The sequence below is a fragment of the Sus scrofa genome, chromosome 5 (genome assembly GCF_054392235.1).
Source record: "Sus scrofa isolate SSC_HxYL_T2T_F1_AM1 chromosome 5, Sscrofa_HxYL_maternal_Yorkshire_Landrace_v2.0, whole genome shotgun sequence".
In the NCBI taxonomy this organism is placed as follows: Eukaryota; Metazoa; Chordata; class Mammalia; order Artiodactyla; family Suidae; genus Sus; species Sus scrofa.
In genome coordinates, this window is record NC_139387.1 from 84,406,383 (window position 1) to 84,431,071 (window position 24,689).

At 37.2% G+C, this 24,689-nt stretch overlaps 1 long non-coding RNA gene across 3 annotated transcripts in view; it reads left to right on the forward strand.

Annotated features, from left to right (window-relative positions):
- Positions 1-24,689, forward strand: part of LOC106510390 (uncharacterized) — a 322,787-nt gene that overhangs the window by 254,034 nt on the left and 44,064 nt on the right. For all 3 annotated transcript variants that reach the window (XR_014804107.1, XR_014804108.1, XR_002344177.2), the window contains 5 exons: positions 4,763-4,835; positions 10,850-11,024; positions 18,447-18,516; positions 19,945-19,995; positions 20,535-20,666. This is a non-coding gene — a long non-coding RNA (uncharacterized LOC106510390). The remainder of the gene's footprint in view (positions 1-4,762; positions 4,836-10,849; positions 11,025-18,446; positions 18,517-19,944; positions 19,996-20,534; positions 20,667-24,689) is intronic.

Sequence of the window (24,689 nt, forward strand, 5' to 3'; positions counted from 1 at the left end):
CTAAGCGAGACCAGGGATTGAACCTGCAACCTCATGGTTCCTAGTCAGATTCGTTTCTGCCGAGCCACGACGGGAACTCCTGCTTTTTTTTTTAACTTTAAAAAAAAGTCCCCTGAAATTCCTAAAATAATAAATATTTATTATTATTTTAATATAAGTATGGGTTCTATCTGCTTAATTTTTCATTTAGAATGTTGGCATCTACATTTATTAGTTATATTGATCTGTTTTATCTTTCTCAGATTAGGTGTTAAGGTTATACTATCATCATAAAATATATTGGGATATTTCCCTAAGCCAACTCCAGTAGACAACAATGTATCCCAAACTCTGATCCATAGAAGTTTCCATGAGTCCCTGATGTGATGAGAAAAATAAAGAAAATGTAATAGATTTGAAACCTAACTTGATTTAATTTGAAGAATAGTTCTTAATCCTGAGATTATGTACCTCCTATGCTCTCAATGTTAGCATTTTTCTCTTTTACAAAATGATTGTGATGATGATGATAAGTGGTAATAAAGAAGAAAGTTTCTGCTAGAAAAAATTGAAAGCTGGTGATTATTCCCTGTTGGTGTCCCCAACTTTCCCCTCAGTTTTCATGGCTTATGAAATTCAAAAGTTTGGAAATTATTATTCCAGAACAATTTACGCATCATGCAATAAATATAAACTGGTTTGTGTCTTGGAGTTACTCTGAAGCCGTGTAAAATAGTGTTTGAGAATATAGACTTTCCACAAAAAAGAAATTCATGGACTTGGAGAACAGATTTGTGGTTGCCAAGGGATAGAGAGGAGTGGGATGGATGGGGAGTCTGGGGTTAATAGATGCAAACTATTGCATTTGGAGTGGATAAGCAATGAGATCTGGCTGTATGCCACAGGGAACTATATACAATCACTTGTGACGGAACATGATGGAGGATAATGTGAGAAAAAGAATATGTATATTATATATATATATACATGTATATACACATATATATATGAATGTATGAATGACTGGGTCAATTTGCTGTACAGTAGAAAGTGACAGGACACTGTAAATCAACTGTAGTGGAAAAAATTAAAATCATGAAATTTTTAAAAAGTATAGAAAAAAAGAGAGAATTTAGGCTTTCAGGGTGTGTGACAGCTAGCAGTTACTTAATTATGCTAAGAATCATTTCCCATACTCATAGAATGGTGCTAGTAAATAGGTGCCTCATAAGTCTGTTGTGAGGTGTGTGGGGTTAGCAGATGCAGACTATTACAGATAGAATAGATGGACAACAAGGTCCTACTGTACAGCACAGCAAACTATATTCAGTATTCTGAGATGAACTAAAATGGAAAAGAATATAAAAAAGAATGTATATGTATGTATAACTGAATCACTTTGGTGTACAGCAGAAATTAACACAACAGTGTAAATCATCTGTCCTTCAATTAAAAAAAAAAAGAAAAAATGTCTGCTGGGAGGCAATATGTTATGATGCTTAGCATAATATGTGCATATAGTAAGTACTCAATACATATTAGCTGTTTACATTACTAATATTTTAACATTCTTCTCTTGATTAAATATAATTGCCTTTTAAAAGTTGCCTGTTCTTGATTAAATTTTTAAAACTTTTAATTGAAATATAATGCATATCTTGAAAGGACATAAAGTGTATTACTTGATGAATTAAAGTAAGTTGAATACATTCATGCAACCCCCTAGCTCAAAACACAGAATATTACTAGCATCTCCAGAACCACCCCTTCCCCCCCATTATGCATCCATGCAATACATACAGGTCTTACCAATGAAAGGTAATCATTTTTTTCCAAAGGTAACTACTATCCTGGTTCTTAACACCACAGACTGTGTTGCCTGTTTTTGACATTCTTAAAAATAAAAACATATAATATATATTCTTTTTTTGTCTGGAACCCTTTGCCTAACATTATATTTTTGAGATTCAAGTGTATTGGTGCATACAGCTATAGATTTTTCAGATGTATTACTGTATGGTATTCAGTTGTATGCAGAGAACATGGTTTATTTATTCATTATAATGTTGAAATGAATTTAGTTTGCTTGAACTTCAAGATTAGTGTAGTTAAAGGTATAACTTTTTTATCAGTCTTTTTGAGATCCAGTTCTTGGATTTGTTAATATATAATTTGTTTAGTCTACTGGTTTTATGCTAGGATCTTCTCTTATCTTTAGTAATTCATTTTTTTCTTCTTCCTTGCAATTCTTCTCCCTAAACTTAGGTTAAGCACTTAATTCATTTGCTTTCATTTGATGAAGTTTTGTATGCTTGTCTCAAGTGTGCTTTTTTTGTGAGATAAATTCTAATTCTGTCAGCAGGCAAAGCTTGGGTTTATTTTTCTGAATACGACTAGATTGTTTTTAAATATTAGTTTATGGTGTTGTGAATTTTCATCTTTTTCTTTCTTCATATTCATTTTAATGAGGGGTTTGGAGAGGTTCCACAATTGCTACCACCAAACACTCCATGAAGTGTTGAGTACAGATTTTGCTGTACTGAAAATTTGCTGGCTGCATCCATCCTCCTGTTCATCTATCCGTGCATCCTCCTACCCATCTTCCCATCCATCTATGCATCCTCTAACCTATCCTCCCATCTATCTTTTCATCCATCCATGCATCCTCCTACATATTCTTCTATCCATCCTCCAGCCATTCTCCCATTCATGCATTCATCCATCATCCGTCCATCTATCCATCTATCCATCATTATTATTTATGAGGAACAGCACAAAGTGCTGGAAGAACTTAGGTGAACAAGGTAGGTTTTCTTAAGGATAAGAAGTAGCCACTGAAGGAATTAAGTAGGGACTGACAAGGCCAATGTACATTTTAGAGACACAATTCTGACTGTAATATGGAGGACGAATTTAAGTTGAGTGAATTAGAGTTTAGAATCAGGTTTTCAGAGGAGTGGGTGACTTTCAGGTGCTTGCTGCTCATTAGGAGTTGCTGGGATACTGCAGTCCCATATCCCAGCCCAGAAGGGGACGCCTTCAATTACAATAAGGCTTCATCATGCACAAGACCTGAATTTTTGGCATGCAACTTGAAAACTGTGTTCTCAAAGATGAGGCCTCCAATTTTTTTTTTAAAAAAATTCTTATTCTGGCCTTTAATAAAAATCATTAGAAATCATTACTATTCTAACTAGAGGCAAGTAATGAAGTTTTGAAATTTCCAGGATTGCTTTAAGCTTAATCTGAGCATTAAACTATTCATTGCCTTTTTTCTGTGACATTTTAAATACTAATGGAGGATTCATAACTCTTTTTTAGAATCCAAATTATATTTTATAGGAAATAATTTAAAGTCTTTGAGCCAGTTAGCTCCTCCAAAGTGTAAAGAGTTTTATCTAGATAATTCAAAGCCAGTTTAAAAAAAAAGGAACTATGATGTAATAGGGCTAATTCCAGTAAGCCATCCAGGAAGATTAATCTTATTAATTTAATGCTATATCATATAACTTAATCTTTAAAAACATCTTTTGGAAATAAAGACACCAAACACACGACCCCTGGTCAAAGCTGGAACATTTGGCAGTGATTTGAGAGGGGATTAGGGGACGCATAATTTGAATAGCTGTCCTGGCGTGTATGCTGGATTAAGGAGCAATATGGTGTTTAGGTTTCTGAAACTGCATGTTCTATAGACTTGTACTGATACCCGGACCCATGAGAAGTAAAAGAAGCTGCCTGTGTGCTGTACAAGGTTAAGAAAATGACAGAAGTGACTTAATTTTATTATCATTATTATTATTTTTGTCTTGTCTTTTTAGGGCCACACCCATGGCATATGGAGCTTCCCAGGCTAGGGGTCCAATCAGAGCTATAGCCACCGGCCTACACGCCAGAGCCACAGCAATGCAGGATCCGAGCAGTGTCTGTGACCTACACCACAGCTCACGGCAACACCGGATCCTTAACCCACTGAGTGAGGCCAGGGATCCAACCCACAACTTCATTGTTCCTAGTCGGATTTGTTTCCACTGTGCCATGAGGGGAACTCCAGAAGCGACTTGAAAGTGGAGTTGGTGATTCAGCAAAGCTCTGAGTCAGTCCTCACCCACAGGTCTGGTATGGCTGTTGCAAGCCCTGGGCTATTAAAAGGGGTTAGATTGAACTGAAGGGGAAAGAGAGGAGGAGGGATATACTAGGAGTTTAGTATATACACACCACTATATGTAAAATAGGTAAACAACAAGGACCTACTGTATAGCACAGGGAACTATATTCAATTAATATCTTGTAATAACCTATAATGGAAAAGAATCTGAAAAAGAATATATACATATATGTATAAATTTACTATACATCTGAAACTAACACAACATTGTAAATGTACTATATTTTAATGAAAATCTTTTTAAAAGGGGGGAGCTTGATTATAAGCATGGGGAGCCTTGGTCTTAGTTCTGGATTTCCTTTTCTGTATATTATTTCCACAGAGTTAACTGAAATGAGCTATGAAGGTTGGTATTTGTAAACCCAAGCAACCCTAGTTTTCCCTCCCTCACTGGCTAACACATTTAGTTGCCATATTGTTAAATTGTTTTCTCACCTTGATTAAGAAGAGAATGGTGGTCACTAGCTGGAAACATGCATAGATATTGCTCTTGGAGTGAGACCGGTGAGGTGGGGGTGAGGGAAGAATGGGGACATGGGAGGCAGAGGGAAAGAAAGGGGAAGAAAAATGGTCAGCTAACTTAAATACATCTAAAAAGCTATTTGTGTTCCTTAGGTGAAGTCTATTAAAACAAATGAAGGGATTGTTACCCAGCATCTTGTCGAGCAAGTATGATAATCGGAAAAAAGTAAGTGATTTATTAGTCTACGCTTTTATAATCAGAGTTCAAAAAGCTTATCCTTTTCTACAATATGTGGTCTTAATAAGAATTATAAGTCAGACAGTGAAAGACAAACATATGATATCACTTATATGTGGAATCTTAAAAAAAAAAATAAGCATACAAATGAACTTAACTGTAGAACAGAAACAGACTCACAGACTTTGAAAACAAATTTATGGTTTCCAAAGGGGACGTGTGTGCTGGGGGAGAATGGACTGGGGATTGGGACTGGCATATGCACTGTGGAATGTGGAATGACTATCCAGTGGGGACCTGCTATATAGCACAGGCTTGTCTACCCAATATTCTGTGATAATCTATATGAGAAAAGAATCTGGAAAAGAATGGATGTGTATATGTATAACTGAATCACTATGTTGTACAGCAGATATTATCACAATATTGTAAATCAACTACAATAAAAATTTTAAAAATGAAAAAAAGAACTATAAGTCAGATGAATTGTTCACTGCTTTTCCAAAGGTCATGAAGAAATTATAAAATCAAGACAAAAAGCACTGGCAAATTACAGTCATTAGCAGAAGGAGAATATTGGAGTTCTCAGAGTAATTTATAACACCCCAGCAAGGGGATTTTTATCATCTTTTAGATTGCTGAGTTCCAATATGTTCCAGTAGAGGGGGGTAGAGGGTCAACTCATTTGACTTGGGCTCAAAAAATCCAACTTAAAAACAAGTTAAAATAAAAAATTGTAGGAGTTCCTGTTGTGGCTCAGTGGGTTACGAACGTGACTAGTATCCATGAGGATGCAGGTTCAACCCCTGGCCTCGCTCAGTGGGTTAAGGATCCAGAGTTTCTGTGAGCTGTGGTGTGGGTTGCAGATGCAGCTTGGATCCAGAGTTGCTGTGGCTATGGCTGTGGCAGGCAGATACAGATCTGATTTGACCCCTAGCCTGGAAATTTCCATATGCCCCAGGTACAGCCCTGAAAAAGCGAAAAAAAAAAAAAAATCAACCAAACTAATCTCTTAAGGAGAAATTTCATAACAGCCCTCTCTTGAATACTTACCGTACCTAATTCTTACTTAATTTCTTAACTTACTGGTGTTGATAGATGTATTTGTATAATTTGCTATAATATCCTAACCCATTACAACACAAAATGATCTGCTATCATTCTAGAACACTAAACAATATTAAAAATAAGGACGATGTATGTGGCTTCATATATACAACTCTGTGAACATGGCTTCAATTATCCTTCTCAAGTCTTTCATTATTTCAACACAGGATCCACATTTACCTAAGTCACTACATGCTTCCATTCAAAAACCATATATAACTTACAATATAAACATCTGTGTAAGCAATTTCAAAACCATATAAATAACTGTTTCATCCATTGTCTCTATCATGAAATATTGCCCACAGCAGATATTACTTTACTGAAAAATAAGCATTGCCAAAAATGAGGCAGAAACCTATATTATCATAGAATAATCCTTACATTATCAGAGGAAACTTTATAACAATTTTATAACACCTTCTTCTCTGACGCTTGTACTATCTTTGATTTTTAATGTATTTCTAACACAAAATGATATCTTAGAAGGGTGCTTTTGAGATTTAATAGTTGGTAGGAAATCAATTCGAAATAAACAAAGCATTCCCTTTTATGGTATTTTAACTCATCGAGGAGAGAATCATAGCTTTGTATAAACTCTGCCCACTCCTGAACTCTACTCATGCTGGGACATGCCTGCTAAGCTTATCAAAGTTTCCATGGGGCTGAAGAGCCTCCTGGGAGAGGTCAGGCAAAGAAGATACAGTAACAAAGGGTGTTTTACTCTGAATAAGGACTAATTTTTTATAAGAATAAAAAACTAGGGGCAGGTCCAAATGAGTGTGGGCTTTTACCCAGAAAGCACAGACTTAGAAGGTATAAGCAAAATCTAAGCAATTGGATGCTGCTGCCTCTGAAGTGACTCAGCAAAGTGCAGCAAGGGCAGCCCAGTCCGAATGCTGCCTGTTGTCCAGAAAAATGACCTTCCATTTCTCTAACTGGGGGCCAGCTCGAGTAACCAGGCATTCAGACTCTAAGCCCTCCTGACCCAAGAAACCTGCCAGAAGCAAAAGGCCGTCATTCTTCTAGTTCGAACAAAACACCCAAATTGAAACTGCTAATTTGAGATCAAGCTGCCCCATCCAGCTGTATACTGAAGGGCTATCAGTTTAACTAATTTAGGTGGCTTGTTTGGTGACACCAAAGAAAGTTTTTGTTAAAAAGTTCCAAAGAGGCTTTTTTTTCAGGGTCCCTATTGCGTGCATAGGGAGGGGAAATTTCCATGACATCACTGAGTGCCTTTTTGGGATTTGTCTTTAAGCCCAACCTCCAGAGGATGGATACCCAGATACTATTGTGAGAAGGAGACAGAGTAAAGGTTGAAAGGGCGATTTTTCTAAAATCAAAGACAGCACACAGGCAGCTTGGCCTGCATAGGTCTTTAATAGCTCATGACCCTAAAGGAGACAGAGATGATCTGCCTCTTTTCCAAGAGAACACTCTTGAAACATAAGTATCCCCTCTCTGGGAAGAGAGGGCAACACCCACTGAGCATGGTCTTGGCTTTGAGATGCCCTGGGAGAAGGGCAGCAGGACTGGATTTGTTACCAAGCATAGGTGAGCCACCTACTGGAGATGCTAAAAAATACTTGTGTGGTGATAGGGATTTTTGTGAGACTGAAGTCCTACGTGAGTAGCTGAGACCAAAAGTCTATAAAATATGAATTAAAACTACACTTTCAAGCCAGCCATACTATAAACTGAGAAGACCAGTTTAGCTAGGCATTATAGGGATGTAATTCTGGTGCTTAGGATCAATGAAGGTGAATTAGAATTAAGAGCTCTTCAGGTTCCTCTTAACATCTTTGGCCAAAGCTGCTTGCATTATACCTGTTTGAATTGAGACATTGCAGTGCTGAAGTGTTTCCTTAGTGGATATTTATTGACTGCTTATATTTTCAGCACTTGCTGGATGCAATAGAAGATGCAAGAGAAAGATGACTATCCCTGCCTTTGGGAGCTATTAGGAGGGATAACACAGATGCACAAATAAGTTAGAAACAAAGTAAAGTGGGACTTAGAATATACTGATATTTGGTTGCTTCTCATAACCAGTACTTATATTTAGCCTTTGGTAGACTTGAGGGGAGCAATTCCTCTTGGCTAACTTGAAATGAAAAAAACCCCAGCAGATGTACAGCTCTCATTCAATCTATCTTCTAAACTTGTACTCTTTTTGCTTGGATTTTATGCTTACCTATTGCTTTGTTTAATCGCTATAGAAGTGAAGACTTGCTGGGCTTATACTATTGTTACTGAATGTAGGTTCCTGTTCCTGACACACAGTGAGGCCAAAGAAACCAAAACATGGAAGTTTGGAGCACAGAAAGATTTATTGCAGGGTCGTGCAAGGAGACACATGGCAAGTGGTCAAAATCCTTCCCCACCCCCCGAACTCCCCACAAGGCTTTTTTTTTAATTTCTTTTTTTATTAAAGTATAGGTGATTTACAATGTTATATCAATTTCTGCTGCACAGCACTCATAAGATTTCAGCAGAGCATTTTTAAAGACAAAGTGAGGGTTTTGCAAACTTCTTGATGTAGGAATCCTTTGTTCTTACAGCTGCCCCATGTAGGTCAGGTCAAGATGTTCCTGTCAACCTCCAAAAAGACAAATGTTATTCTCTGTTCTACAGCTTTTTATCTCCATATGAATGGGAAAGTGTTATACCCTTAAAGGTCAGAGCCTTGAGAATGGGCTATCCTGTGTATTTCAGGCTACAGACAACATTCTTAACTCAAAGCACTAGAATACAAAGGTTAAAGTAAAAGAAAGATCTAATATGGAGTCAGATTTGTTCTTCCCTATTACGCTCTCTGACTAACTTTGGCTCAACTCACAGGTACACGGCCACTGTTTACACATGTCTTATGCTTGCTCCAACTTCCTAATTTCTCTGCATTCAAACCCTTCTGACTGGATACATTAATTCCTAAACAATCACCTTCTTGATCTATTTCATCTAATCTAAGAAACCATTGATTGTAAAATGCACCATTATTATATGGACCATTAAGGGAAAAAACCTGCCAATTATTCTATGCCACTGTGCTTTCTAATCACTTAAAATTTTAAATCGATGATAATTAAAAGAGCTCTTTAGGCATTTTTATATAGAGAATTTATCATTTACCCCTATTATGTTTATATAAAAAGGAACATATAAGAAAAATAAATTGCTTAAAATATTTCTAAAACTTCACATTTGGGATCCAACTCTTCTGAATCACTCTTTATATTCAAGAGTTGCTGGTGTTTTTCACATAGTTCCTGCTCTGCACATCAAAAGTACTAATGATGTACCATTACTTTTTTTTTAACACATATTATTGAAGAAACAATGCATATTACATAAATGTACAGTTTAATTAATTATCTCTGGAGGAAACATCCATTAAACCACTAGCCCGTCAAGAAAGCACCCAAGAAGCCCAGGCACTATCCTTACTCTTTCACTGTTATGGCCATTAGTTTATTATAATGATTCATTTTGCCTATTTGTGGTATTACTATAAATGGAATGGTTCAGTATGTGTTTCTTCACACCTTACTTCCTTTGTTATGATACATACCCTTGCTGTATGTAGCATGGTTTGTTCATTACTATTGTTGTATAACATTCATTATATGAATATACCTCATTTTGTTATTCACTCTTCCTTTGATGGGCAATTGAGTTTAGTTCATATTATTCTAGGGCATACAATGCTGCAGTAGTCTTGTGCACATCTCTTGGTACACTTGTGTATGTATGTGTAGGTATGTATTTATCTAAGAATAGAAATGCTGCATATTTTAACTTTTAGCATATACTGCCAACAGTTTTATAAGGTGGTTGTATCAATTCGCATTCCCACCAGCAGTTTATGAGGATTTAGCATTTCTTTATATAATAGTCCTTTTATATAACAGGAGTCTTTATGTAATAGGCTCCAGGATTTTCTTCCTAGCTGTTGACACAAATTCTTCAAGTTTTGACACTAGCACTTTCTTGATTTTACCAGAAAGTATTAAATTAATGCAACAACCAGAATTTTTTCCTTTAGTGTATTTAATCAAATGTCAACATACTATGGAAATGATCTTGTTATTATCATTATTGCTTGACTCTCTGGATTTCAATAAACTTGTGAATACTAATTGACAGAATCATTAAATTGTAAAATATGAGAATACTGCTGAATATGATATATCGAGTTTATTTTGATGAGTAACTAATCTATTAATGTTCTTATAATAATATAAAATAAAAATAGTGAATATGCATGGCCTGGGAACACAGGGAATGTTATAAAAGAAATAGCTTGACATTAAAGAGGATAAAAAAGGGTTAAAAGAGATTAAAAGAGATAATATCTAGTTTATAGCCATAGGAAGTAAATTCCAAATATAATAAAAAGCGCTGATGTATTTCATTTCTCTGAATTTGTTAATTTTCCTCTTTAGATATATTTATTTTATACATAGCATTTTGTCTACTGATTCAAAATCCTAGGTCATTTCATTTTTGTTCTAAAGTTATAGCATTATCTTGGAGTAACCTCTGTGGCCATAGTAACTACTCCTGAAACAATATGTTCATTGCATGTGTTCTGGGGAGTGGAACTGTGGGAATGTCAAAAAATGGGAAGGGATTGAAGTAACCAAAGTGGTGTCTAGAGCTTTCATTTCCTAAGGTCACCTTTCTACATAGTGGAAAGCAATTTGGATGAAATGGCTCAACAAATGGCAACAGTGCTTATCAAAATATCTTTATTTGGCACTGAAGGAATGAATTTGCTTTTGCCAACTAATCAGTAATGGCCAATACTTTTATTTCAAACATATTGTATTTGTAGGCACTCTCTCTTCCTCTCACCCTTTCCCATAATTTTGAGGTGTTTTTGATCCTAGGAGGAGGTTGTTGAAGAAGTGTTCAGAAGAGAGTGGGACTTTGAAAATGGAAGATGGATAAACTGCAAGATGATTCATTACCAGCTAGAAAAATAACCAACATCCAGGACAGCGATTCAGAGAGGAAGTTACGGAAAGAATGGGCATAAGAAGTTTGGAGTCACTGTGATTAAAGGTATCCTAGTGAGAAAAAGGAATCGTGGTGGTTTGGAATGATCTTCCTTAAAGTGCCTCAAGGCTTTTTCTTCTAAATTAGAAATATAATGGGGAGAGTAGTTTGTGTAGGGAATGGGTCTATCTGCCCTTTAAATTTCTCTGTGCCTTGTTTTCCTGAGGCATCAGTCTATTCGGAAAGGAAAGAACATGTCTTTCCTTAATCATGAGAATTTAAGGTGGTTGACATCACTGGATATGATCCTTAACTCAAGGACCCATATGACATCCATGGGTCCTTGAGTTAAAGGTCATATCCAGTTTCTTTTCATTCTCTGTGTCTTCTGCAAATCCTGGCGCACAGAAGGCATTCAATAAACAGGTTCTGAATATAATGTTTTCAGTTAACATTTATGTGCCAGATGACAGGTATAGTTGAAATCCTCTTGCTTGAAATGTTAATTGAAAAATTTGATTAAAGCAAGGAATTGTAACATTCCATGTATATATACCCTGAGATTTTTATTTTAATTTAGAACACACTCATGACCAAACTTTGATGCAGTGTCAAGACCTCTTTCCTAGATATTGGCCAACTAGCCTGTTTGTCACCCTGTGTAAATACCAAGCTCTCTTGATTACTATTGTTTTATAGAAAGTTTAATATTTGAAATAAAAAGCCTCTTCCCCTTTGGTCTTCAAAACTGACTTGGCCATTTTGGCTCTTTGACTCTCCACATAAATTTTAGAATCAGCTTTTAAGTCCTCTACCCACCCCCTCCACAAATTTGGAATTCAGGTTAGTACTGTGCATTAACTGAACATTATGTTGGAAAAGTCAACATCTTTATGATACTAAGTCTTATTTGTGAAACTACTTTTTCTCTCCATTATTCTCATTTTTGAGGTCTCTCAAAATTTATGATTTTCTCCATAAAGGCTTTCATATTTTAGATACATTCCTAGGAAACTTGTGCTTGTAAAAAATATATCTTTTAATGTGGTATATTCAATGGAATACTACTCAGCCATTAAAAAAAAACCAAAATAATGCCATTTGCAGCAACATGGATGGAACTAGAGACTCGCATACTAGGTGAAGTAAGTCAGAAAGAGAAAGACAAATACTTTATGATATCACTTATATCTGGAATATAATATATGGCAAAAATGAACCTTTCCACAGAAAAGAAACTCATGGACTTGGAGAATAGACTTGTGGTTATCAAAGGGGAGGGGGAGAGAGTGGGATAGATTGGGAATTGGGGGTTAATAGATGCAAACTATTGCCTTTGGAGTGGATAAGCAATGAGATCCTGCTGTATAGCACTGGGAACTATATATCTAGTCACTTCTGATGGAGCATGATAATGTGAGGAAAAAAGAATGTATACATGTATGTGTAACTGGGTCACCTTTCTGTACAGTAGAAAATTGAGAGGACACTAAACCAGCTATAATGGAAAAAATAAAAATCATTATTTTATATATATATATATATCTTTTAAAAATTACACTTTCAAAAAAATCAAGCTCAGTTCTGGAAAAGAAAAAAGTATTCTAAATTTAAATTAAAATATTAATGTAAACTAAGTTTTTATTTTTTTAATATTTATTTATTTATTTTTGGCTTTTTGTCTTTTCTATGGTCATGCCCACGGCATATGGAGGTTCCCAGGCTGGGGTCTAATCAGAGCTGTAGCCGCCAGCCTATGCCACAGCCACAGCAACGCAGGATCTGAGCCGTGTCTGCGACCTACACCACAGCTCACAGCAATGCTGGATCCTTAACCCACTGAGCGAGGCCAGGGATCGAACCCGCAACCTCATGGTTCCCAATTGGATTCGTTTACTACTGAGCCACGACGGGAACTCCTAAACTAAGTTTTAGATTACAACTTCAGCAATCTAAAACAAAAAAACCCTTTTTTTGCCATTGGTATTCGTTAAAAACGAAACCCCCCTTTTTTTTTTTTGCCATTGGCATTTGTTAAAGCAATTTTAACGTATATTTTTATTGAAATATAACACAAGCGGAAAAACTTACAATTTATAAGTATACACCTCAGCAAATTTGCACAAACCAATACCCAGGTTTTACCTAGCACTTGAGTAATAATCTGAACATAACCAAAATCCCAGAAGCCCTCTTTGTGTTTCCTTTTCAGTTCTTACCTTTTCTCCAAAGCATAACAACTGACATGACTTCTAAAAGGTTAGAATAGGAGTTTCTGTCATGGCTCAGTGGTTAACGAACCCAACTAGCATCCATGAGAATGCGGGTTCGGTCCCTGGCTTGGCTCAGTGGGTTAAGGATCTGATGTTGCCGTGAGCTGTGGTGTGACTCTGATCTAAGGTGGTTATTCCTGTGATGTAGGTCGGTGGCTACAGCTCTGATTGGCCCCCCTAGCCTGGGACCCTCCATATGCCGCGGGTGCAGCCCTAAAAAGACAAAAAATAAAAATAAAAGGTTAGAATAATCTTACCTACTTTTGAACTTTATATAAATGAATTATCCAGCAGGTTGGCTTTTGTGTCTCTTTTCACTCAACATATGTCTGTGAGATCTACGTTAGTCTGATTGTTAACATCGTGTTCCACTGGCTGAAAAACCACAGTGTATTTATGCATTTGATTGTCTATCCACTCTTGGACTATTTCCAGTTTGGTATGTCAATGATGAGTTCTTCTGTGAACCTTCTTGTACATATCTTTTGGTAACATATGTGTCTATTTCTGTTGAATATATACCTAGAATTAGAATTGCTGGATCATAGGATTTGAGTACGTGTGGCGACTGTAGGCATTGCCAAGGGGTTTCCAAAGCAGTTTGGATTTTGATGGTACTAATTTATATTCTTAGAACAGTGTAGGAAATCCTAGGTGTTCCACATCCTCACCAATGCTTGATATGCATCTAACTTTCTGGTGGTATTATACTGTGGCTTTAATTTGTATTTCACTGGTGAAAATAAAATACAACAAATTTCCATAAATTTACTGGCCAGTTACATCTCTACTTTTATGAAGTGTCTGCTCAAGTCTTTTCTAGTCGACCCATTTTTCAATGGGTTGTAGCATTTTTCTTTGAGTTGGTAGAGATTCTTTACATATTCTGAACATAACATGGATCTTGGAACAGTTTATTTTATTACTTACATCTAATTATACTTATTTTCATCAGCTAGTGTTTTAGCTTCATATTGTTTATATTCATAAACTAGAGATCATCATGTTATAATCACGTTTTGTATGGCCAGGGTTTTTATCTTTTCCTAAATGTTTACCAGTTTCTTTGCTCATCTGTCTTTTTAGTATTTCATTCCTACCTTTTCTGTTCATTCCCTCTTTTCCTGAAATACTTTATTTAGAAATGATGGCCTGTTTGTTGTAAGGTCAGTTTTGCTTGTCCAAAATGTCTTGTTCTTGATTAATAATTTGGTGGAGTATAAATATCTATATTCTCCAGTGTTTAAATAAAATAATCTCTCTCTATTCTAGTTTCTGCTATTGCTTTGAACAGTTTCCTTGGTGTTGTTTTTATAAATAATCTAATTTCCCCCCTTAGATTGGTTTTTTGATCCTTTTGCTTTGAATTTTATGTAATGGCCTAAGTTTGGATTTATTTTATTTGGTATTCATGATGCCTTCTGAATCTGATGACTTTTTTCTTTATCAATTCTGGAAACATTTCGTAATATTTCCTCTTGTCCAATCCCTCTGGCCTCTCTTCTCAGAACTTTTATTGGAGAATATCTCTTTTATGTTTCATTTTTTTCTTTTGCATTTTTCAACTTTTTATCTCTCTTATGACTTCTTTTTAAATGTCTTTAGATTTATATTCTAATTGACTAATCGTCTCTTCAGCTATGTCTATTGTTTTAATCCATTCTCTGAATATTTTATCTGTTACTAGTTTTTTTTATTTCTAGGAGTTCTATTTTAAATGTCTAACGTTGTTATGGAATCTTGTAGCATGCTTTCATTTTTTTTTTTTTTTTGTCTTTTTTGGGGCCACACCTGTGGTATATGGAAGTTCCCAGGCTAGGAGAATTAGAGCTTCAACTGCTGACTATGGCACAGCCACAGCAACACAGGACTCAAGCCATGTCTGCAACCTACACCACAGCTCATGGCAATGCCAGATCCCTTAACCATTGAGCAAGGCCAGGGATAAAACCCATGTCCTCATGGATGCTAGTTGGATTCGTTTCTGCTGTACCACAACAGGAACTCTTGCATGCTTCGATTTTGATTTGTGTTTTATTTCTTTTAGACAGATATTTTATAGTCTTTATCAAACAATGATACTATCTGAACTTTCTTAAGATCTGCCTTTTTCCTTATGATGGCTTTTTTCCTTGTGGTTTTAAAATGTTGGGCTTGTGAGCTCATTTTTGACAAGGCTTTATCCGTGAGGATTGTAAGGCCACTGTTGAGAATGGCTTCTTCAAGAGAAGTTTTGCATTTGTTTCTCCTATCAGTTTCTCAGGTTTTACCAACCCAGGGCCAGTTTTGCCTCCTTATTGTTCAGTTTTAGATTTCTTTTACTGGTTCCTGTGTATTTCTCTAATTTTCTTGTGAACTTATTTATGCATTTAAAAGGAGGTTATTAATATTTTATCTAACCTGTCAAGGATTTTGTTGTGGAAAGATTTTTGGTTTTTGTTTTTTAAATTTGTAGTCTGTCATATTCTCCCAAACAGAACCTCCAAGACAGTTCTTTTTCTTCTAATTTTATATTTTATAGATAAACACACTTGAAATCTGAGGGTAGTTTCAGTAAAACTTCAAACTAGAGTGTACTAGTTATTCTGATCCTAATCACCAATTCTACAAATTATGTTATTTCATTTGATCCTGGTATCATCTTAGCTTAGGTTCCACCAAAACTTGATCCTGAGGCAAGCATTTGGGCACAAGAGGTAATACCAGGCAGCACAGTGAAGGAGTGAGACAGATAAAAGAGGAAAGCCTAAAAGGTGTGTTGAGTGAGTTCCCACCATGGTCAGCCAGGGTTCAAGTCCAATGTGTAGAACATACCTTATAATTATCTCACCAAAGGCCAAAGGAAGCGTGGGTATCCAGCAACTCCCATACCTAATCAGCTGACAAGTGCTCCTGGGATCAGGAATTCCCTGGCAGTTTCAGCCTATCATGTGCATGGGCAGAGTGTATTCCTGGAGTCACAGAAAGATGCTCCTGCAGCAAGGAGATGCAGATGTTTGATACAGGAAGTCAATGACCAGTACAGAAATTCTTTAGTGAAGAAGCTGCCTCTCTGACTTTAAGGTGGGCTGAGGGGATCTATATTTGCTTGTGTTCTACATTAAATTCATTTGATTCTCTAAACTGAAGTTTGTTCCAAGGATGTAATTGATAATTATTATCACCCTCCCCTACCACCATTTTGTATTTGCTCACCTTTGGCCAGAACTTTTGCCGGCCTAGGGAACTAGCCCAATGGAGTGATCTGGATCTTCATCTCCGAGGGGTCTGAGTCCTTGGTTACTGTGTCCTTTGGTTTTTGTTTTTCAAATTTGTAGGCCATGTCAGGCCATGGCTGCTATGGATGTCACTATGAATAGCAAACTAAAAGATGGCCCAGTGAAGAGTCATTCCCTTTTTCTATAGCAGCAAGCTTAGTCTCTCATGGTGATTGGAGTCAATTACTCTTACTCGTGTATCAACTCCTTTCTTCTTCCTACTGATCTACCAGTATGAGCCCAAATTATCCAAATGGTAAGTGTGATTTTAAATTTAGTAGGAATTTTGCTGTGTGCTTTGATTGAGGCATCTCATCTCACTCTTCTAGGAATCAGAACCTCTAATCCATGAGGGTGTAGTGTTTCAGTAACCAGAAGCATAGTAGATCCCTGGAAGTGACAGTTAAGAAAAAAAAAAAAGTTATTTTCTCTTGATTTCTAGACCTATGTCTTCTAGCTATCAGGGACATAGCACCATATGTCGACCTTTGGCTCAACATAGATAGTACATCATCAAACATGACTATCACCCCACACAGAAAAGTGTTGTCTGCAAGCCAGAGGCCACGTCAGTGTTCTGTTAGGCCAGCAGCTTCCAGGTAATGTGCTGTATTATAGAACCAGTAGACACATGTCCATTGTTTTGTCCTCTTCTCCATAAAATTGATGTAGGGAGATAATATATTAGATCTTTTCTTGGTACCTCAGACACTCAGTGAGTCTTCAGATAATGGTGCTGGTAGAGGTACTGTGGTCAGAAAAGGCAAACTCATTTCCATATAGATTATGTATTCTGTAGAAATTCTCTCTCAAAAAAGAATTGCTGCCCCATCCAGGGTGGAAGGATTTGATGTCTTCAGCTTGCCTCCACATGGCTTGTTGGTCTCTCTGATGGGGGTTCCTCATTGGTCTCTGCTGCTGCCAGGGGAGAATTTAAACAACAGCAGCACCTAGATCAGTTTTAATGAGAAGTTTGTGTGGTTAAGACCTATAAATAGTCATTATCCTTGTCACCATAGTTACTCTGTTCATGAACTCATTGTGCAAGCACTTGGGTGTCCCAGGACAGAAGCTGGCTGATATCCACTATGTGAGTCACCCTGTTCAACAGATTGTTCTGTGCTTCCTCAGAGATGGGCAGGCACTTAATAGATATTGACATGAGAAAAAAAAAATCTGCACCCATTGTGGCTACTCCTAATGGTCTAACATGCCTCTTCCCCAGGTTTTCTTTTCTCCAGTATCCTCATCTTGCTCCTTCCAGATTCCTGACCCACCAGCCAAGTCATTTTTCACTTCCCATGAATTTATCCTTAGCTCAGGACATTTCTCCCTCCACACAAGGTCAATGACTAAATGTAGCATTAAAAGCTCTACATGCTGAGCTCTTCCTGTCCTTAAAGGTCACCGGTGTGTGAGACTTTAATGCAGCAGCCCCAGTCTTTTCTCTGCTTGTACATCATATGTACTAATCTGCTTCATCTGTGACTTAGGCTTGAGTATTTCCCTCTTCATCTTCTCTGGGTTCAAGGAACCTCCAACAAGGCCACAGGTATGGGCTGAGGGAGAAACACTGCTGTATCTGGGTAGATGACATGTGGGAGGAAGCTATCTGTTTACATTTGATGCTTATGCCCCCTGGAACTGTTTGGTCTGATCCCAAATATATCTCTCATCAAACAATTGATTTCTTCTGTGCCTATCCAAATCTATGGCTCTAGGAATCTGATAACGTCCAGATCACTATTGGAATGCTCTGGTTTAGAGCTATCTGATGTCTCATGACCAGGGGTGTCTACCCAGCATCATGCCTGAAGCTGCTTTTTGAATGGAGAGCAGTTATCTTTTGCAGACAGCATGGACTTGCTCCAGAACTCTGAATGAGTCTATGCTGAGACTTAACCATTGGGCTTTGGCAGAAATTTCAACAACATTCTTATTTCACTTCTGTCCCACAGGGGTCTTCCTGAGTGACAAGAGACCTTGTGCTCCAGACCGAATGTTTTGCAGAGCCCTTGATTGCTCCAGGTACCACTCAAAACTGGTAGTCTCTCTAGTCACCTGATAAAAGAGTTGGAGCTGTATTTCCAAATATGGTTTATGGTGTCTCCAAAAAGTTCTCCTAAGGACTGTGCCTTTCTTAGTAGTAGGAGGTATAAGGCACAATAACTTATCTTTCACCTTGGAGGAGGTTTCCTAAACAGGACCTCAGAACTTCACTGATTTAAAAAGCCCCTCAATGTTTGGAGGGTTAATAACCCTCCCTCACTCTCTGCCATGAATTTATCTTTCCAGGGCATAAAGACATTTGACCATTTCCTGCTAAGAGTCTTCACATAATGTCAGCAGTATAGCATGATATCCATATAGATTATGTATTCAGGGACCAGGTATTTAGGGACCAGGAACAAGATGAGCACATGCAGTTCACTGGACTCACTCTCAGGTAGATTTGGGATGGGACACTATTTATCACCTGGCCTCCACTTGCCTCATGCTATCAGGGAGACCATGATGGTATTTTGCCCACTATTATTACTGTAAGCTCAGTTCCTACATCCAATAGCCCTTGAAAGATCTGAGTAGTACCCTCCATAGGTCTCTCTGGGTGAGTGTTGGGGTATAACTATTGTATATACTTAAATGATGGCAATGCAGAGTTGTTCCTCAAAGGGAACTGTTCTCTTTTTCAATCTATGGGGTCTGGACCTGAAAACTGACTCAGATGTGCATACTGGGTAAGGGTTCATAATTTTCCCTTCTTGCAGGTTGTATCAGCTTTCTTTATTTCTTTTTCTTTTCTTAAGGCTGCACCTGCGGCATATGGATGTTCCTAGGCTAGGGATCGAATCAGAGCTGCAGCTGCTAGCCTATGGCATAACCATAGTAACACCAGATCCTTAACCCACTGAGTGAGGCCAGGGATCAAACTTGCACCCTCACAGACACCATGTCGGGTTCTTAACCTGCTGAGCCACAGCGGGAATTCTTGTGTCGGCTTTCTGCTCACCTACTTTGGAGCTCTTGGTTGCATGAGTCAAGCAACACCCTCGTTGCTTGCCCATCTGTCAAACTTCATGTCTTTTTTTAGCCATCACCATAGATCTCTGCACATCTAGGCCTTGGTTGCCTTTATGGCCTTGCTTCCCATCGTAGAAATTATGTCCACCTTGCCCCGATGATTATACTGTTCCACCCAATCTCTGATGTTCCAGAATCTTCTCAGCCCATTGCCACTAGGTAGTCCAGTACAATAGTTCCAGCCTTGGCCACCATCAGCTGTGGCCCACAGAAGTCCTGAGCCTCTTCACGGTGGTGACAGTCTCCTCTTTGGGGCATTGTTTTGGTGAAGGAAGTACCCTTGGGCTTTCTCAGGAGATACAGGAAGCTGGTGAGTTCTCTGGTCTTCTAATGTAAATCCATTCTAACCTGTCCCTTCTCTGATTCTTCTGGCAGTTTTCTCAGACTCTGCTGAAGAAGTTCTGGCATCTCTACCTCATTTTACAGGTAAGCTTATCCAAGCAGTGTTTTTAGCACTGACATCAGGTAACCTTACTTAGATGCTAGATCTGGAGTCATGGGAGGCTGCCCCCTATCAGTTAGCACTCCGCTACCTCACCTCCTCTTCCACCCTTTAGTCCAGCACCCTCAAGGTCTGTTCTCACGTATATTATCTTTCCCTTGATGCATGTTAGCCAGGTTCATTTCCTCCCACAGCAGGGACTGTACTTTCCCAAGGGGCCTCACTTTTCAAAGAAACCTTACCAGGGCTATGTATTAAGTCTCTTTTGGAGCTCTGCCTACCGCAAACAGGCCTGGGGGAAAACCAATAAAGGATGCTTTAATGAACAAATCATCTCTGTTGGTGACTGAAGCTGATCCCACCAATGACTCTGAGAGACTCTGCAGAAGGTACCTTGCAGCTGTCCCATCAAGAGTGAGGGGGCTGAATATTTATCCACTCAACCCCTATTCCCCATTGGCTGGGGCTTTCTCCTGGAGGTGTTGACTCCCCCCCTCTTTTTTTTGGCCCACCCTGAACACAGGCAAAGAAGACTCTTAAGCAGTGAGACACAGGGACTTGAAGAGGAAGTTACCAATATGCATGGAAATTGTCCCCTAAAGTGACCTCCCAGAAAAAAGGCACAGGAATGGGATACTGACGGTGTCTGCCACAGGTACAAGATTTCTTTTTATCTTATTTAAAGCACTTAGTCTGGTCTCATTCTCTTAGTAGTTTTCATTATTCTTTCATTCATCTGATAAATATTTATACTGAGTTCCTCCTGTTAGACCAAGAAGCTAACTCAATATTTTGAACCATCTACTGGCTTCTTTAAAATATTTTAATAAGGCAGAATGGCCTTGTTTTGTTTTTCTTAGTCCTACAAATTTTCTTTCCAATCCGTATGTAGTAACAAATGACTTTTACATCTGGATAATTTGAGTTCATGTAGTATTTTTATTCCCACTCATTTAGTTTTATCTCTCTTCTACATCAGTTATAAACAATGAAAACTAGATCAATAAGTTTAGTCTCCAGGCAACAAAGGAAACACCAATCAATTTAGCCTTAGGCAGAGCCGTTTGTAAACCCAATTCTTTAAAGCTACTGGACTTTTAAAATAAATTTATAAATGTAACCAGTGTTTGAACATGTGTTTTGTTTGATATTGTCTTATACTGTAGATCAGAGATCTTAAAAATATAAAGCACTTGTCTTATATTTAAGTCTTTAAGCCATTTTGAGTTTATTTTGGTGCATGGTGTGAGGGTGTGTTCTAGTTTCACTGATTTGCATGCAGCTGTCCAGGTTTCCCAGCAATACTTGCTGAAAAGACTGCCTTTTTCCCATTTTATATTCTTGCCTCCTTTGTCAAAGATTAATTGACCATACCATATGATATCACTTATATCTGGAATCTAATATACGGCACAAAGGAACCTTTCCACAAAAAAGAAAATCATGGACTTGGAGAATAGACTTGTGGTTGCCAAGTGGGAGGGGGAGAGGCTGGGAGGGATGGGAGCTTGGGGTAAATAGATGCAGAATGTTGCCTTCGGGATGGATTAGCAATGGGATCCTGCTGTGTAGCACTGGGAACTCCATCTAGTCAATTATGGATGGAACACATAATGTGAGAAAAAAGAATGTATGCCTGTATGTTTACAGGGTCACCATGCTGTACAGTAGAAAAAAATATGTATATATACCATGCTGTACAGTAGAAAAATTATGTATATATATAAATAAATGATAAAAAATATATGTAAACCATTTAATATGCAAGTAGAATCAATCAATGTCAAAAATTTATTAAAGAGAACTAAATATTTTCATCTTCCCTGCCTCTCAAAAAAAAAAAAAGTCTAAAAATGTGAATGCTATGAAAAACAAACACAGGCTAAGGATTCATTCCACATTAACAGAGGCCAAGGAGATACAGAAACTAAATGCAGAGCAGATCCTGGACCAAGAATAAAAGCTATAAAATACATTATCAGGACAATTGGAGAAATCTGATTAAGGATTAAAGATTAGAAAATAGGTTTGTATTATGTTAAATTTCCTGATGATCTTATAAACCACACTCTGAAGTGTTTAGAGGCAAAAAGAGAGAAAGAGAAAGAATGATAAAACAAGCGGGACAAATATATGTAAATGGCAGAATTGGGGGATGAGTTATCAAAGAGTTCTTTGTAATATTCGGTGAATATTTCTGCAAATTTGAAATCATCTCAAAATAAAAAAGTAAAAATAATAAGAGAAAACCAAAGTTATAAAGATGGTATCAGAGACGAGTCCCTTGGATGAAATCAGAACTCAGCTGCTAAATGGAACTTGTATTTCATCCACTTACATGTCTTACTGTGGGTAAATATTTTGCATCATACTGAACTCAATGTCGCATAATAAAGCTAAGCTCTTTTATAGTTAATGATGGATTATAGAGTAGAAAAACATGAATTTCATTAGTGTAGCATGTGAAAGAGTCTGACCTATAATAGGAGTACACTGAATCCTGGGAGCCTTTCCTTCCTTGCTCTCTTTTATAGCAATTCTCAACCAAATGATGGACACGTAAATAAGATACTCTTGGTTGTAATACCCAACAAGTGACAGGAGAATTATGTCTAATACTCAGACCCAATTCAGCAGCATTTACATCAGTTTTTATATTTACAAAATTGTCTCATGGTATGAATCTAGTTGAGGAGCGAAAAGGCTTGAGAATGGCTTCCTCATGATATTGATAAGCTTTCAGTCATTTTTCTTTTCTCTGGAATAATTTTATAGTATGGGACATCCTTTGAGAATGATTTCACTATAATACGGATCTAAAAAGAACATTTAAAAACAACCCTAAAATTTCTAATCATCATTGCATCTTTTCCTTTTCTACTTTTAAGACTCCCTCTATATCCGTAGACAAAAATAAATACTAATTTGCAAGGTATAGAGTACTCTTGCTCACACTTACAATATGCTGTATTTCTGAAAAAGACGTTCTCAGAAGCAGTATAATCTGATATTTGTCCACATAGAAATAGAATTGAATTTGTTTATTTTTCTGTAAAGGAACTTGTTGCCAGCTTTTAATTTTTTAATTTTTTAAATTACTGAATGAATTTTATTACATTTATAGTTGTACAATCATCATTGCCAGCTTTTTAATAGACTAAACCACAAACTTCTTTTTTTAAAAACCTATAAACCATATTTCTTTATGCTATATGATAATCAATGGATATTTCTTTAGAAAGTTTTATGAAGGAAGTATTAAAATAACCAGTTACATAAAACTACATTTAGTAACTTAGCCTCATCATAAATCATATACAATTTTTAAATTTGAACAAATGTTTGGTGCAACAAACATGAAGACAAAGAACTACTTTTATAAGTTTGGAGAAGTGGATTCAATATTGTCTATTTGATCTTTTTGTTAAGGTGAATTTCAAGATCAGTTTTTCTGCTCTGCAAGGACTTGGAATCAATTTTCTTTGCAACTATGAGTGCAACACATAAGGAAAAGGCATTGTGGTAGACTGGAAGCTGGCCTGGTCAAATGAGTATAGCTCATTAAAAGCTAGTAAGAATGAATGATTGGACAAGAACCCAGAATACAAAGCAGATAAACAAGGCCCTAAAGGAATCAAGAGCTTCAATGGCAACTTGAGAAAATAGAAACAACTCAGATTATAATTTACAGTGGTTCCTCTGCATCTGAATTCCTAGGCAGTGTTCCTTGTGCAGTTATAGCATCACTAAAGTTATATGATCACCTAGGGGGAAAACCTAAAGATACCAGTTTCTTGTCAGCAGAGATGCTCACAACATGGCAGCTTACTTCCCCTGAATGAGAAATCGAGTGGGAGTAAGTGAAAGAAGACCCCTCTCCCCAGTGCAGAAGCCATGGTCTTTTTATAACCTAATGCAGGAAGTGATATCTTTTACTTGTACCACATTCTGTTGTTGGAAACAAGTCACTAAATCCAGCCCAGATGCAAGGGGAGGGAATTACACAAGTCATGATAGCAGAAGGCAGAGATCATTGGAAAACATCTTTGGTGTTGCCTACTTTACATACTCTTTTAAAGACTAATTTTTCTGTAGCCATGGAAACAAATAGCCACCTTCCCAATTTCAAACTCATTTAATAGATCAACTACAACTTCCCTCATTAAACATGTTTTTGCAAGCCTAGCCAATGAGTATTATTAACCTCTCACTTTTGTAAATCAATCAATCTGGAATAAATTCACTCAAATTAGCACACTTCTGAATGTGCCAACCAATCAATAAAGTCTCACCCAAGTAACCATGATTCAACAGATGATAACCATGAAAATCCACCAATCTTTGAACATTATGGATTCCCTCAAAACCCTAACTCTTAGTCTTTTGTAAGACTAATAGTCTACTCTGCTTGGAGGGACTCTTCCTGATCAATGTAACTCTTAAATTCAGCTTTTGTTTTTGTTTGTTTTAGGTACTGAGTGATGGTCTATCACCCTCTGACAATCCAATAGATGCTGTTTTAAGCCACTAAGTTTGAGTAGTAAGTGGTTAGGCAGCAAAAGCTAATTCATACACTCTGCCACTAACAAGTCTATCACAAGTCATTCTGTTTTTCATCCTCAAAAAAGTAGGGACCTGGCTCATTTGACATGAAAGTTAGAGAATACAGATTGTCAAT